Source organism: Rattus norvegicus, chromosome 17 (assembly GCF_021556685.1).
Source record: "Rattus norvegicus strain SHRSP/BbbUtx chromosome 17, alternate assembly SHRSP_T2T, whole genome shotgun sequence".
Classification (NCBI taxonomy): Eukaryota; Metazoa; Chordata; class Mammalia; order Rodentia; family Muridae; genus Rattus; species Rattus norvegicus.
The window spans coordinates 53,088,359-53,105,914 of NC_141550.1; the positions used below are offsets into that span (position 1 = coordinate 53,088,359).

General features: G+C 40.2%; 1 protein-coding gene across 2 annotated transcripts in view; it reads left to right on the forward strand.

Moving 5' to 3' along the window:
• Pou6f2 (POU class 6 homeobox 2) overlaps nt 1–17,556 on the forward strand; it is a 450,333-nt gene that overhangs the window by 276,995 nt on the left and 155,782 nt on the right.

Below are 17,556 nucleotides of genomic sequence, written 5' to 3' on the forward strand. Positions count from 1 at the left end.
TATGCAATATTCAGGAAATACTTCTTATGTTGGGCTGATATTTGGAGTTTTAGAAATGTACAATGCATATGTCTATATTCATTAGTTTATTTATTAATGGCCTTATGTTGCAAAGCTCTAACCACTTGTTAAATAAAATTTCTGTATATCTTACAGAATTAATTTTATTCTCACATTTTCTATGTAACTCAAAAGAAACTAAAATTATTTCCAGATGCAAAAAAGCTTCAGTCTCAGAAAACCTGCAGCAGCTTCCTAAGCATCATTAATAACATCATTAACGTACCCCAGAGTAGGTCTGATTTCAAATTGCCATCATTCATATTTCTCTGCCTCTGCAATGCCTATTTTGGTTATGGGTTAACTGTGTATCTTCGAGTTTTCTTCTCCCTTCACCCTCCACTGTTAAGACCTAAATGTTGGACCTAAGGGTACAAGAGCAAAGATAAGGAGAATAGGAAAACCATCTTCCGAGTAACGTGACCTCATACAGAAAAGGCCGAGTTGCCTCTGAGTGGCCTCTAGTGGAAAGAACAATTCTCCTACCCTTGGCCACTCAGTGGGGCAGTCTCTGAGGCCAGGGAAGAATGCACAATAAAGGAGTAGTTGGCATTTGTATGCTACTGGCTCTGTTGGGTCTCAGAACTAGTGTCTATGTCTGAAAGCCCAGTTGGGCTCCAATCAATGCAACATTCCTAGCCCAGCACATTTTGTCTGAACTACAGTTTGACAATGATTTGCCCAGAACCACTTAGTTTTCTATAACAGTAGATATTTAACTGTCTTTAAAAAAGAAGCAGAGTTAGGAATCCCTTCGTTTTCTCAGCTGGACTCTTCAGAGTTGAGCTTCTGTCCTTGTATTGTCAGATAGCAACAGGGCACTCAGACCTTTGAAAGAGAATAAAAGATTTTAAGAATTTCAGATTAGAGAATGTTGAAAAATCCCTCTTGCTTCTCCCAGAGAGCTTTCCAGGCAGTGATCTGTAAGACTTACAAGATTAAATCTTTTTAATTAAGAAAAATACCTTGTATTCCTGCCTGTGGTCAAAATAGGTGATAGTCCTTGCAAACTATGACATGCAGACTGTACATCCAAAAGGATTTTCAACCTAGGGCTAAAACCAAGTGATTCTAAGAACCAACCTGAACAGACAGAAAGTCAATGAAAGCAGAGACCAAAGACAGTGCTTTTTACGTTGCTCACATTAAGAAGTACATGGAACCCATTTGAAATGGCTTTGAGGCACAATATACACAACATCCTTACTTTGGCCGGCCTCCTTCCTTGAGTCTCTTCTTACCAGGAAGGAAGACTGACATATGATCAAATGTGTTCTGAGCCAGGACCTTACCAGATTGACTCTCAACTTGTCTAACTCAAGCTACACAGACCCATCATCCTATACTTTGTCCGCAGTGTTTTTCAAGGAAATTACAGATATCATTAACCAGTTTTCAGCATTGGCCGTATGTTAGGAGCAGGAAGTTTTTGGATACTGGTACTTAAGATCCACCTAGAGCAGTGGTTCTCAACCTATGGGTCAAGACACTGGGGGTTGCATATCAGATATCCTTCATGTCAGATATTTACATTACACTTTCTAACGGTCACAAAATTATAGTTATGAAGTAGCAGCGACATAATTTTATGGTTGGGTGTCACCACAACATAAGGAACTGTATAAAAGTGCCATAGCATTAGAAAGATTGAGAACTGCTGACCTACAGGTTCTAAGTGAAGCTGAGTATCAACAGCTCTTAAATTCTCAAGAAGCTTCCAAAATGAGGAGAAGGTAAACAACCATCTATGGTCTCAATAACAGAGTCCAAATTATCCAGTGATCAAAATGCTTTTTCTCAAAATGTTGGCTACATGGGTTGGCCCTTACTACCTTTAAGATAAATCTTAATTTCCACAAAGAATGAACCAGTGTTGATTCCACTGTCTACTTCCCCAGACACACACATTGCATCTGAGAATTCCTGGTTTATTATCTACCAAGCCTGTTCCAAACTCTGCATGCTCAATAGCTATGTATCTTTATGGGGAGGGAATCTTAGTGATATATATATATATATATATATCCTAAAATATATATATATATCCTAAAATATTATAAAGAAAATAATAATCCTGTTCTACTCTTAGCATGCTCTCAAAAGAACTGAGAGCATTAGGTGTCCATCTGCTGCTCAATGCTGTCCCCTTCTACCTAAGGGCTTCTTCAACTTTTCAGCTTGAAATCCTCTTTCTGCCTGTGAAAGTTTTATATAATCTTGGATATGTATAAAACATTTAGCGATAATCAAAGGAATTTGTTTTTTAACAAATTTTACACACATATGATTTTACAACTTAAAAAGGACAAAATAAAATTTTGGTACTAATGACAGATGTGCATGTTCACTTGTTTTGTTGTTGTTGTTGTTGTTGTTGTTGGTGGTGGTGGTGGTGGTGGTGGTGGTGGTGGTGGTGGTGGTGGTTTGAGATAGGGTTTCTCTGAGTGTCCCTGGCTGTCCCAGGATTCTCTCTCTGTAGACCAGACTGGCCTTGAACACAGAGATCCACCTGCCTCTGCCTCTCAGAGTGCTGGGATTAAAGTGGGTGCCTGATCACATTTAAATAAAAACTGAAAACTTTTTTTACATTTAGTGTGGGGTGTGTATGTGTGTGTGTGTGTGTGTGTGTGTGTGTGTGTGTCTGCGCGCGTGCGCGTGCACACATACATACATATATTCTCTCTCTCTCTCTCTCTCTCTCTCTCTCTCTCTCTCTCTCTCTCTCATATAGTACAATGCACACGTGAAAGTCAGAGGATTGCTTGCAGAATTTTTTTCTACCATGTGGGTTCTGAGGATCAAAGCCAGTTTGTCAGCCTTTCTTGCAAGTACCCTTACCCACTGAAGCACTTCGCTAGCCCCAAGAACGATGTTTCAGGGTATAGAGCATCTTTGACAGCTTTCAGCCAGTTAATATTTTGATTTTATGATCATCAGTGCTGAGAATATTACTTTATACACGTGAAATACAAGATTACAGAACTATGTTTAGAGCTATTTAAGAAATTGTTAGAAATGCTGTCCTAACTCCAAGCCACATTTCATTTAATGATTGTAACGGCCAATCACAGTTGTAAACTTGACTTGCCTGGGAAGAAGGAACACCAGCCTATGTATTGTTGCCATCAGATTGTCCTGTCGATGTGTCTGTGGGGAATTTTCTTGATACTAATTGTAGAAGGGCAGTGTCACCCCTGAGCAGGTGGTCAGGGATTTGTGAGAAGGCTGATGGAGCAAGAGGAGTACACAACGGACAGCAAGTCAGTAAGCAATGTGTCTCTGTGTGTATCTTGTGTTCCTGACTTGGCGTTCCTGGATAACAGACCTGATCTGTAAGACGAAATAACCCATTTCTCCCCAAGTTGCTCTTGGTTACTGTGTTTATCAGAGCAACAAAAAGCAAATTAAAACACCAACAGTGTGGGTTGTTGCAGTCATTGACCTGACCCTGGTGATTTGGGGGAAGAATTGTGGAAACTAGACTGAGGAACTTTGGCTGAAAAAATCTTTTGACTGTCCAGAGTTTAATAAGAAAATCATTATCAGATTTTGGAAGAAAAGGATATTGAAGCAAGTGCAAATAGTCAAGGCCTGCCTCCCGAACTTTCAGGGAGAAATATTTTATCAGGGCTCTTCCTATTGTATACTTGGATTAAGAATCTGTGCTTGTGGCGCTTTGGATGAGAATTACCCCCATATTTGAGTATTTGGTCCCTAGTTGGTGGAATGTCTTGGAAAGGATTAGGAGGTATAGGCTGTTGGAGGAGGTATGTTACTGGTGTGGGCTTTGATGTTGGAAAAGCTCACACTATTTCTCTCTGCCTTGGACTTGTGGATCAAAATGTAAAGTCTCGGTTCCTGCTCCAGGGACGTGCCTACCAACCTGCTGTCATCTCCCCACTATGATGGTCATGAACTCTAAACCACCGGAGCCATGAGCTCTGTCTAGTACTTTACTGTTACAATTGGTCCCAAAGGCTAGAAATTGGCTGTGATTAATAAAAGATCATTATAATTGAGGTGAAAATCCCCATGCTTCATTGGGGAAGTAATGGAGTGTTTCCTCAGGGTCAGCACGCCCGCTTCTCAATCTAGAAGCTGAATTTATCTATTTGTAAGTCCCTGGAAAGGCGCTGATTTTGAAGGCATGGGAGGGTCGTGAGAACAGGTAAGGCTCTATGATGGTGTTGAAGTCTTTTCAGAGAGGCCCTGAGAGGTCATTTGTGAAGGTGAAACTCCAGGATATTAGAGATGTCAAACTGTGGGATAAGCATCAAGGATAGTGGCAGGTGTGAAGTGGAACCTGTTTAAACCTACGAGACAAGCTGTGTGTGCTGTAGCTGGCAGAGTATCGAAGCAAGACCACCCAAGTCTTTCAGAACTCCCAAGGCTAAAATGAGACCTAGATGTCAGACAATGTTTACTTCTACTGGATTTTGCTCTTAGTTTAACCCTATTGGTTTAACACCCTTGACCTTCCCTTTTAAAATAAGAAGTACATAACTTGTTTTTTTCTTTTATAGGAGCCCACAAATAAGAGAGTGGATATTTTAGAGAGACTTTAAACCTTTAAGTGACAGAAATTTGAAAATCTTAGAAACTTTAATATTCTATATTTTATATTCTAGTATTAGCATGAGATATTGGGAATAAAAGAGAAAGAAAAGGATAGGTTTTTAAAATGATATGTTTGTAAGTCAGGTTGGCACGGATAGCTTAAGATAGCTAATCTTAGTTGTCACCTTGACAAGCCTGGGATAAAGGAACCTTAATTGAAATTTTTACTTCATCAAATTGTCCCATGGGCATATCTGTGGAGCATTTTCCTGATTCATGATTGATGTTGAAGTGCCCAGACCAATAGAAACAGTGCCAACCCTGGGCGGGTGGTCCTAGAATATATAAGAAAGTTGGCTGAGCAGAAGTAGGAGACAGCAAACCAGTAAGGCACGTTCCTCAGTGGTTTCTGTGTCAAGCTCCTGACTTGTATTCTGCCTTACTTCCCTCAGTGGAAGATTGAAGCCTTGAAGTGCAAGATGAAATTAACATTTCCACCTTTGTCAGTGCAGTTTGTTACTCCAGCAAAGTAAACAAATGAGAACAATAATATTTTTATGAAATTTTAAGAATTTAAATATCTCTCTTCTCTCCTCTCTCTCTCTCTCTCTCTCTCTCTCTCTCTCTCTCTCTCTCTCTCTCTCTCTCTCTCTCGTGTGTGTGTATGTGTGTTGGCTGGTGTTGTGGGTGTTGTATATGTAGTATAATACATTGTGTGTATGTATTCATGCCTGCATATATAGAGGTCAAAGGAAGATGTTTGACATCCTTTATCTTTCTCTATCCTCTATTGATCTCTACCCTATTCCCCTGAGGCAGGGTTTTTCACTGAACCAGAAAGCTGTTTCTGCTATATTGTATTGCCAACAAGAGCAGTCATTGTAGTTTTCTCCTCAGGCCCATGAACTATCTAGGCATCGATTCTTGACCACTTTGACAGTCTCAAGAAGGGGTTTCCTCTCCTGGAGTGGGAATTCAATCCAAAAAAAGTGGTTATTTATTCCCATAACATTGATGTCATTGTTGCACCAGTGAGCATGTCTTGCAAGGCAGGCCATTGTTGTACTTCACAGGGTATAAAAGTGGGTGAGATTGATGATGACTCTTCTTCCATAGTACTTACTATCTAGGTTTGTATCTCCATGTTCTATGACTCAGGTATGTTGTGCCCTTAGCAATAGAGTCTTACTCTAAAGTTCTAGAGAGTAAATAATAGCACTGATTATAGATAATAGTCTGTAATGTTTGGGTGGTATGGAACCCCATTAGTCAACAAATCAAAAAGAGGTAAGACATTTAGGATATTATGGTTTGTATTTGGGATTGTGTTTTCTCCCATTATAGCATAACTCCATTTCAAATCTTTTTCTGTGTGCATTAATATGTGATGTATATGTATGTTTTATGGAGCGTCTACATTAAGAGGTTTCCAAGGCTTTTTCAAAGGATATTTTGTGTCATTTAGACCTTCCTTCCCATAGTCCTTCATCTACCCTTTTCTCCCAATTCCTATCACATTTGATCCTTTCCCTGTAACTGTAAAGGGCTTTCTATGCCCACCGCAGGTGCGGATAAAGACACAGGGACATGTTTATTATAAGTGTTTAAGACTATTCCTCACTCTTGTTCCTAAGTAGCTCTTACAGTATAATTAACCCACTTATTTTTATATGAGTTCTGCCACATGGCTTGTTAGTTATCTTCAGTCCCAGCCTACTTCTTCCTATAGTCTGACTAGCTAACTGCCCTGTGCTTGACGCTTCTTTCCCAGAGTTCTATTTCTCCCCAGAAGTCCTGCCTATCCTCTCCTGCTTCTCCACTATAGGCCATTAGGTGAGGAAAGGGTGTTTACAAAATACACAGGCTAGAGACGACCCAATAAAAATAACAAGATAAAGCACGGTCTACACTCAACTCTGCCAAGCATAGAAATCAGCATTTAAATAATACAAAACAAATAACAATAATGTTACCCCAACATTCCTCTTCTATTTCTCCCCATCCCACCTCTATAACACTATATTCTATTTCCTCTTCCTGGAAAGACCCTGCCCTTCCCCTCAGGGAGTTATCTAGCCCCTGTAGTTGTTCCAAAAGAAGTGCACATACGTAAAGCTCAGAAGCAACCTTCACATGTGAGAGATAATCTGCAATATTTGTTTTTCTCAGTCTGGGCTACTTGGCTTAGGATAATTGTTTTCAGTTCCATCCATTTGCCCACAAATTTCAGAACTTCATATTTTTAAAGCTAAGAAACATTCCACTGTGTAAATATATCATGTTGACCTTCATTCATCAGTTTATAGATATCTGTTTCATTTCCTGGCTACAAAGAACATGACTGAGCGGTATCTGCACCACAACGTAGAGTCCATTGGGTGTATACTATGGAATGATTCTTGCGCTAGATACATTTTCAGCTTTTGGGGGAAAGTCCACACATATTTGCCTACTGGATACACCAGTTTGAACTCCCACAAGAGTGAATAAATGTTCTATCTCCCTCCACATTCTTGCTTGTATATGTTGTAATTTGGTTTTTGTTAATTTTTTTTTATCTTGGTCATTCTGGATCGGGTAAAGTGAAATCTCAAAGTAGCTGCAATTTTCGCTGACATGATAGCTAACGATGATGAACCTTTTTAAGTGTTTCTCAGGCATTTGTGTTTCATCTCTTGAGAACTGTTTGATTCCATGCTCTAATTTTAAATTGGCTCATTTCTTTCCTTATAGTTTTACTTCGTTTTATTTCTGCATATATTTCTTTGTATACTTGTACATTCAAGATACTAACACTGTCATATACAGCTGGTAAAGTTTCTTTTTTCATTCTGTAATATGCCTCTTTACTTGAGTGATGATATCCTTTGCTGAACTGGAGCTTTTCCATTTCACCCAGCCCCCTTCATCAGTTGTTGAATGGGTCATCAGGGTCTCTGTAAGTTCAGGCATATCTCTTACATTCTCTTGCTCTCTTCTCTCAGATCCTTCTCAAGGTATCTAGGCTCCTGAGATCCTTGACGGCATTGGAGTTGAGTAGTGTGCAAGGTGAAGAATATCAACAGAGTCTCATTGCTCTACATCCCGTTTAACAAGCATCATTTGTTGAAGATGCTGTATTTTCTTTCTCCAGGATGCATTTTTGTCTTTTCATTAAAAAAAAAAGTTGGTGGACTTAAGTCTGGGTCCTCAATTCTCTTCAGTTGATCAGTATGTCTGTTTTTATGTCTGTATCATGCTGTTACTACTAAGGCTCTGCCATGATTCTTAATGTCAAGAATAGTGATAACTCCAGTTCTTTTCTTGTTCGGGGTTGCGGTGGTTGTCCTGGTTTTCTTGTGTTTATATATAAAGTTTAAGATCGTTTTTTCAATTTCTGTAAGGAATTACGTTGTCACTTTGATGGAGACTACATTGTATCTGTAGATTGACTTCACTAGGCTGGCTATTTGTGCTATCAATCCTACCAGTCCATGAACATGGAAGGTCTGGCACCTCCTGGTATCTTTTTCAATTTCTTTCTTCAATGTCTTAAAGCACGTATCATGTAACTCAACTTTCAATTTTTAGATTTATTTTTAAATATGTTTGAAGATATTATGAATGGTATTTGTTCTTTTATTTCTAGGTAGCTTTACCGTTTGTATGGTAAAAGGCTACTGATTTTTGTGTGTTGTTTTTGCATCCTGTTGCTTTGTTGAAAGTACTTATCAACTGTAGTTTTCTGATAGAGTCTTTAGAAATGTTACTGTCTGAAGTCATACCATCTGCAAATAGGGATAGTCCTTTGAATTCTTCCTTCCCTATTTGTATCCTCTTTATTTCCTTCGGTTGTCTTATTGCTCTAGCTAAGACTTCATAAACTATATGGAACAATAGTGGGAAAGTGGGCATCCTTTGTCTTCTGCCTGATGTTAGTAGAAAGGATTTGAATTACTCTCCTTTTAGAGTGATGCTGGCTGTGAGCTTGTTGTAAATTCCTCTACTGTGTTGAGGTAGGTTTGCTATATTCCCAGTTTCCCCATGACTTTTTTCATGACTAGATGTTGAATTTTGACAAAGACCTTACCTATATCTCATGAGATAAATATGTGGTATCTGTTCTTTTTTTAAAATTTTTTATCAGATATATTTCTTTACCTACATTTCAAATGTTATTCCCTTTCCTGGTTTCCTGTCAATAAGCTCCCATTCCCTCCACTTCCCCTCCCCCATATGGATATTCCCCCCATACATCCCTCTTACTGCCCCCCCATATTCCCCTGCACTGGGGGTCCAACCTTGGCAGGACCAAGGGCTTCCCCTTCAACTGGTGCCCCAACAAGGCTATTCTCTGTTACATATGCAGTTGGAGCCCTGGGTCAGTCCATGTGTAGTCTTTCGGTAGTGGTTTAGTCCCTGGAAGCTCTGGTTGGTTGGCATTGTTGTTTTTATGGGGTTGCAAGCTCCTTCAACTCTTTCAATCCTCCCTCTATTTTCCCCTAAGAGGGTCCTATTCTCAGTTCAGTGGTTTGCTGCTAGCATTGACCTCTGTATTGGACATGCTCTGGCTGTGTCTCTCAGGAGAGATCTATATCCATATCCGGTCCTTTTCAGCATGCATTTTTTAGCTTCATCAATCTTATCTAGTTTAGGTGGCTGTATATATATGGGCCACATGTGGGGCAGGCTCTGAATGGCCATTACTTGAGTCGCTGCTCTAAACTTTGCTTCCATATCCCCTCTTATGGATATTTTTCCCCTTTTAAGAAGGAGTGGGAGCATCCGAATTTTGGTCATCCTTCTTCTTGAGCTTCCTTTGGTCTGTGGATTGCATCTTGGGTAATTCGAGCTTTTTGGCTAATATCTACTTATCAATGAGTGCATACCATGTGTGTTTTTCTGTGATTGGGTTACCTCACTAAGGATGATATTTTCTAGTTCATTCCATTTGCCTATGAATTTCATGAAGCCATTGTTTTTGATAGCTGAGTAGTACTCCATTGTGCAGATGTACCACATTTTTTTAATCCATTCCTCTGTTGAAGGTCATCTGGGTTCTTTCCAGCTTCTGGCTATTATAAATAAGGCTTCTATGAACATAGTGGAGCATGTGTCTTTGTTGTATGTTAGAGCATCTTTTGTGTATATGCCCAAGAGAGGTATAGCTGGGTCCTCAGGTAGTGGAATGTCCAATTTTCTGAGGAACCTCCAGACTGATTTCCAGAGTGGTTGTACCAGTTTGCAATCCCACCAACAATGGAGGAGTGTTCCTCTTTCTCCACATCCTCGCCAGCATCTGACTGGTGTGAGTTGGAATTCTAGGGTTGTTTTGATTTGTATTTCCCTGATGACTAAGAATGTTGAACATTTCTTTAGGTGCTTTTTGACCATTCGATAATCCTCAGCTGAGAATGTTTTGTTTAGCTCTGTACCCCATTTTAATAGGGTTATTTAGCTCTCTGGAGTCTAACTTCTTGAGTTCTTTGTATATTTTGGATATGAGCCCTCTATCAGATGTAAGATTGGTAAAGATCTTTTCCCAATCTGTTGGTTGCCATTTTGTCCTAATGACAGTGTCTTTTGCCTTACAGAAGCTTTGCAGTTTTATGAGGTCCCACTTGTCAATTCTTGATCTTAGAGCTTAAGCCATTGGTGTTTTTATTCAGGAAATTTTCCCCAGTGCCCATGTGTTCGAGACTCTACTTTTTCTTCTATTAGTTTGAGTGTATCTGGTTTGCTGTGGAGGTGTGGTGTCTGTTCTTAAGTCTATTTTTAAATAATGCATTACACTAAAGTATTTATGTATTATTTATTATTTTGTACTATTCTTACATGTCTGAGATGAAACTGACTTAATTATGGTGCTTGGTCTTTTGGATGTGTTCTTAAATTTAGTTTGCAAGTAGTTTAAAAAAAATTTGTGTTTATGTTATTGGTCTTTAGTTTGTTTTTTAAATTTACTCTAGCTATCTTCAGACACACCAGAAGAAGGCATCAGATCCCATTACAGATGGTTGTGAGCCACCATGTGGTTTCTGGGAATTGAACTCAGGACCTTTGGAAGAGCAGCCAGTTCTCTTAACCACTGAGCCATTTATCCAGGCCCTTTAGTTTTCTTTTTATCTGGGTTTGGTATCAGAGTTATATTTGATCTATAAAAAGAATTAGGAAATTTCTTTCATTTTCTATTTTATGAAGTAATTTCAGTTGTATTGTGTTAGTTCTATTTATTATTTATTTATTTGAACATAAAAGGCTATGATGGATCCTTCTTGCTTTGAGCTTTTCTTGGTAATGAGATTGGGCTTTCTTTTAATTTCTCATACAATATATTTCAGTCATGTGTCTCCTCCTCTAAATCTCCCCAGATTCTTTTTACTTCCTTACCTGCCCAAATTCAGCGTTCTCTCTCTCTCTCTCTCTCTCTCTCTCTCTCTCTCTCTCTCTCTCTCTCTCTCTCTCTCCCCTTCTTTCCTCCTCTCCTTCAAAACAAAAACCTAAAAACAAAACAAAAAAATTACTAGTGAGACCAAAACTATCAAAATAAAATGCAACAAAAAGTCCCTTCCACCCCACACACAATAGATCTGTTTTGTGTTGGACAACTATTTCTGGGCAATGGGCTTACAGTAGCGTGCTTAATACACCCAGTGACAGACCATTAGGAAAAGTCATTCCCTTTGTCAACAAGTATTAATTATAAATAGCTACTTAGTTTGGGCGGGATTTATGTCCACTTCCCTTTTCAATGCTGGGATTTTGACTTGCTTGTACCTATGCAGGTCTTATGCTTATGTCTCTATGGGTAACAGTCCTGTTGTTTTGGAGAACAGTGTCCTCAGATTCATCTACCACCTCTGGCTCATACAATCTTTTATATTCTTTCACGTAGACCCCCGATCCTTGGGCAAGGATCAGGGATAAAGACACCACATTCAGGGCCGAGTGCCCCAAAGCCTCTCACTCTCTGCAGTCTCTAGTTGTGTGTCTCTGTATTAACTCCCATCTCATCTACTGCTAGAAGAAGCGTCTGTGGTGAGGGCTCAGCTGGGTACGTGCAGAGTCTGTCTAGCACCATGAGCGCTAATCAGTAGTAATGAACCCTCTAGTTGGGCACCAACTTGATTTCTCCAAGTTCAATGACATAAATGATGTCTTGAGCAAAAGGCCTTTGCCATCCACTCGTGGGGAATAACCAATAGCCTAGTCAAAAGACTATAATGCTTAGGGGGACTCTATGGGATCCCTTTGACTCAGCAAGACATAACCCGTTCCTGGTTCTGGAGGGTTTTACTTGCTCTCATGTCTACTTGGACCACTGACTTCCCCCACCTCCCCAATATATGATAACTCATTTCAAATTCCTTTCACATATGCATGTATTTTATGAAGCTTTTACAGTGTAGCTTTCCATGTGTTTTTTCAAAAAGCCTTCAGTGTTGATTGTCCCTTCCCTCTTTTCCACCTTGACCCTGTTCTCCCATATCCTTCTCTATGCAATCCTCCTACTCCAGTTTCCCCTTTATCTCTTTATAACACCACTGTATTTCCCTTTCTTTGGGAGATCTTCTTGCTAGTAGACCCTTACTACAAACCTACCCTCTGTGGTTATGCATAGTGGAGCACACATATTAAAAGCTTTAAAGCAACATCCACATATAAACATGTAACACTTGCCTTTTGGGTCAGCATTACTCACTCAGAACGTCATTTGTTTTATCGATCTGTAGATTGTGTAGGAAGGCCATCTTGACAATATTAAGCCTATGGATCCATATTCATGTGAGATCTTTATAACTTACAATGCCTTTTTAATTTCTTCAATGTCTAGTGGTTAGAATGATGTATTGAAGTCACCCCATTATCACTGTGTGAGGCTTAATGTGTGATTTTTAGCCTTATTGGCGCTTCCTTTATAAACATGCATGTCATTATGTTTGGCGCAGAAATGTTTGGAATTGCAAAGTCCACTTGGCACATTTTTCCTTTAATGAATACGTAGTGTCTTTCCCTCTCTCTTCAGATATGTTTTGAGATGAAGTCTATTTTGTGAAATATCAAAATAGCTAGGCCCACTTGCTTCTTGGAACCATCATCAATAATCTTTTGGACAATAATAAAGGTCCTGCTATTTCTCTGTTGAATTCTTATATTGATATAATCTGCAGTGCCAGCGAGAAACAGACCATCACCCTTTCTTGCATCAGCAAAGGGATCAAAAGAGTAGAAGCTCCAGTTAGCAAACACACAGTATGATTCCTTTGCCTTGGTGGAAATGCCCTGCTGAAGGCAACAATTTCTTATACCTTGGCTTCAAATATTCTGATATTCTCTCTTTCACTCCAACTAAATCTTTGGTGAGACTTTATGCTGAACTTTTTGTTTGAATACATGAGTTTTTCATTCCAAGTTTTATCTTAGTTTGGTTCCCTCTCCAGCCCCGAGATCTCTTTATTATATTCTATTTTAATACCTTAAATTTGTATTATTTCATTCAACTGTGCTGTCATAGCCCTCATTCATGAATTTATTCATATCCTCTTAAAACAAGTTTATAATTACTATTTTAAAATTTTCGATCCAAAATATACAAAGAACGCAAGAAGTTAGACCGCAGGAAGACAAATAACCCTATTAAAAAATGGGGTTCAGAACTAAACAAAGAATTCACAGCTGAGGAATGCCGAATGGCTGAGAAACACCTAAAGAAATGTTCAACATCTTTAGTCATAAGGGAAATGCAAATCAAAACAACCCTGAGATTTCACCTCACACCAGTGAGAATGGCTAAGATCAAAAACTCAGGTGACAGCAGATGCTGGCGAGGATGCGGAGAAAGAGGAACACTCCTCCATTGTTGGTGGGATTGCAGACTGGTACAACCATTCTGGAAATCAGTCTGGAGGTTCCTCAGAAAATTGGACATTGAACTGCCTGAGGATCCAGCTATACCTCTCTTGGGCATATACCCAAAAGATGCCCCAACATATAAAAAAGACACGTGCTCCACTATGTTCATCGCAGCCTTATTTATAATAGCCAGAAGCTGGAAAGAACCCAGATGCCCTTCAACAGAGGAATGGATACAGAAAATGTGGTACATCTACACAATGGAATATTATTCAGGTATCAAAAAGAACGACTTTATGAAATTCGTAGGCAAATGGTTGGAACTGGAAAATATCATCCTGAGTGAGCTAACCCATTCACAGAAAGACATACATGGTATGCACTCATTGATAAGTGGCTATTAGCCCAAATGCTTGAATTACCCTAGATCCCTAGAACAAACGAAACTCAAGACGGATGATCAAAATGTGAATGCTTCACTCCTTCTTTAAATGAGGAAAAAGAATACCCTTGGCAGGGAAGGGAGAGGCAAAGATTAAAACAGAGACTGAAGGAACACCCATTCAGAGCCTGCCCCACATATGACCCATACATATACAGCCACCCAATTAGAGAAGATGGATGAAGCAAAGAAGTGCAGGCCTACAGGAACCGGATGTAGATCGCTCCTGAGAGACACAGCCAGAATACAGCAAATACAGAGGCGAATGCCAGCAGCAAACCACTAAACTGAGAATAGGCCCCCGTTGAAGGAATCAGAGAAAGAACTGGAAGAGCTTGAAGGGGCTCGAGACCCCAAAAGTACAACAATGTCAAGCAACCAGAGCTTCCAGGGACTAAGCCACTACCTAAAGACTATACATGGACTGACCCTGGACTCTGACCCCATAGGTAGCAATGAATATCCTAGTAAAAGCATCAGTGGAAGGGGAAGCCCTGGGTCCTGCTAAGACTGAACCCCCAGTGAACTAGACTATGGGGGGAGGGCGGCAATGGGGGGGAGGGTTGGGAGGGGAACACCCATAAGGAAAGGGATGGGGAAGGGGGATGTTTGCCCGGAAACCGGGAAAGGGAATGGCACTCGAAATGTATATAAGAAATACTCAAGTTAATAAAAAAAAAAAGATATATAAATGGTGGACTGAACCCCCCCCCAAAAAAAACAAACAAACAAAAAAAAAAAACTCAGGGGACAGCAAATGCTGGCGAGGATGCGGAGAAAGAGGAACACTCCTCCATTGTTGGTGGGATTGCAGACTAGTACAACCATTCTGGAAATCAGTCTGGAGGTTCCTCAGAAAATTGGACATTGAACTGCCTGAGGATCCAGCTATACCTCTCTTGGGCATATACCCAAAAGATGCCCCAACATATAAAAAAGACACGTGCTCCACTATGTTCATAGCAGCCTTATTTATAATAGCCAAAAGCTGGAAAGAACCCAGATGCCCTTCAACAGAGGAATGGATACAGAAAATGTGGTACATCTACACAATGGAATATTACTCAGCTATCAAAAACAATGCCTTTATGAAATTCATAGGCAAATGGTTGGAACTGGAAAACATCATCCTGAGTGAGGTAACCCAATCACAGAAAAACACACATGGTATGCACTCATTGATAAGTGGCTATTAGCCCAAATGCTTGAATTACCCTAGATGCCTAGAACAAATGAAACTCAAGACGGATGATCAAAATGTGAATGCTTCACTCCTTCTTTAAAAGGGGAACAAGAATACCCTTGGCAGGGAATAGAGAGGCAAAGATTAAAACAGAGACTGAAGGAACACCCATTCAGAGCCTGCCCCACATGTGGCCCATACATATACAGCCACCCAATTAGACAAGATGGATGAAGCAAAGAAGTGCAGGCCGACAGGAACCGGATGTAGATCGCTCCTGAGAGACACAGCCAGAATACAGCAAATACAGAGGCGAATGCCAGCAGCAAACCACTGAACTGAGAATAGGACCCCCGTTGAAGGAATCAGAGAAAGAACTGGAAGAGCTTGAAGGTGCTCGAGACCCCATATGAACAACAATGCCAAGCAACCAGAGCTTCCAGGGACTAAGCCACTACCTAAAGACTATACATGGAGTGACCCTGGACTCTGACCTCATAGGTAGCAATGAATATCCTAGTAAGATCACCAGTGAAAGGGGAAGCCCTTGGTCCTGCTAAGACTGAAACCCAGTGAACGTGGTTGTTGTGGGAAGGGTGGCAATGGGGGGAGGATGGGGAGGGGAACACCCTAAAGAAGGGGAGGGGGAGGGATTAGGGGGATGTTTGCCCAGAAACCGGGAAAGGGAATAACATTCGAAATGTAAATAAGAAATACTCAAGTTAATAAAAAAAAAGAAAAGAAAGAAAGAAAACAAAAAAAATGTTTTTTGTATATCAGCTAAGTTTCTTTCCTCAGGGTATATTAGGTTCAGGGTCCTAGTTTCTGGAATACACATATATTGTTCTGGTTGTTCATGTTTTTGTGGATTAGGGATGGGATCTAGGCATAGGCAGTTAGGTGGTTTCCAGTATTTTCTTGGTATGAATATTTGATCTTGCCTTTGGATGGTGGTTGTTTAGATTTTTTTTTGCTTTTCTGCTATTTCAACTTGTCAAGTTCTAAGGCAGCTGAATAGTGCATGATTTTCAGACATGGAACGGCTCTGGAATTCTGTGGTTCTCTGCAGTTCCCTGCTGCTGAGGTGGGTGAGGTGTTTATAAGCAGGCATCAGGTAGGAGACTGGCTATGAGGAGGGTCTCTAGGCCTCTGTGTTGGGATCCACATGATCCTCTGTTCTAGGCATGGGTAGGGTGGCTGATTTAGATCTCAGGTCAATGGGTGAGGTTGGTCCTTGTGGCTCACCACCTATTGGTGGTAAATGTTGAGGATCCTCAACCCTCATTTTGACAAACGAAGCTCTTCTGAGAGAACACTTGTGTCCTACTAGCTCCTTTTCTCGGGTGGGAAGTTCTGAGTGAAGCCCTTAAAGAAGCAATTTGTACAGCAGGATCTACCATCAAAACCTCACCTGCTCACTGCCTCACAAACTTTGGCTTTTGTTTTCATTTTGGAATTTTCATCTTTAGCAAGAAACCTCACAAGAATACAGCATGCCTTTCCTTACAGATGAGGACAGTGGTAAACAGCTCTGTTGGAAAGAACATTTTCATTTTCCTACCTAGCTGGTCTTCCTCTCAGTTTGAGTCTTTCTCCTGATTTAAAAGTTGACATTATCACTGCTCAAATGTCAGTTCCTCTGAAGTTCTTAGGGAGGACAAATCCATGCATCTGTTTCTTTCTTTAGTAAGTCCACTGGCTTGCTGAAGTTATCTCTGAGTTGAAATACAAATACAGAGAAAGTATAATGGTCTGTGGCCAGTATGAAATTAGATCTAAGAGAGATAACAGGATCCCTATGAGGAGGCATCAGGTCACATACTGAGTTTTAGCCCTGAGTCACCTTGCTCTACACATGTGATGACCACAGGCATCTACATTTAGATCATCGTTTTTCATGTACCAGTGAGAGACACTATATGCCTCATTGAAGGTCAGAATCTTCTCTTATGCTATTGTATCAACACTTAGGAGAAGCAAAAAATCAAGATACACACAAAACAGAAACAAACCATCCTCGAAGCCCCATAGTCTGTGTGCAGCCAGACTGTCCTCTTCTGCACTGAATTTCCAGGCATCCATCAGTTATTAGGAAGCATGCTTAATGCTCTGAATGGACTGGGTGGGAAGATGTGTTGACTACAATACGATTTAAGCTTCTGGTCTCCAGACAGTGTACATTTTCATTATAGCTATTCCTGTCAAAATAGGCAATTCATCTCATAACAAACATCATGGCAGTGCCAACATGCTAGAACAATGGTTTTTGTTCACATCCAGTAGAGTAAAGTCTTCAAAAGACACCTGCCCTTTTGAAGTTCTGGTTCTGTCTTTGTGTTTCCTTCGAGGAAACATATAAAACCAATAATCTAGAGAAAGTCTTGACACCTACTGAATGACAGCCTCTGCCAGTTCACACAGACAGGTCCTTCAGATTAAATGGCTGGGGAAGGAAATATCATTAACACTCCCATTTTCTAGA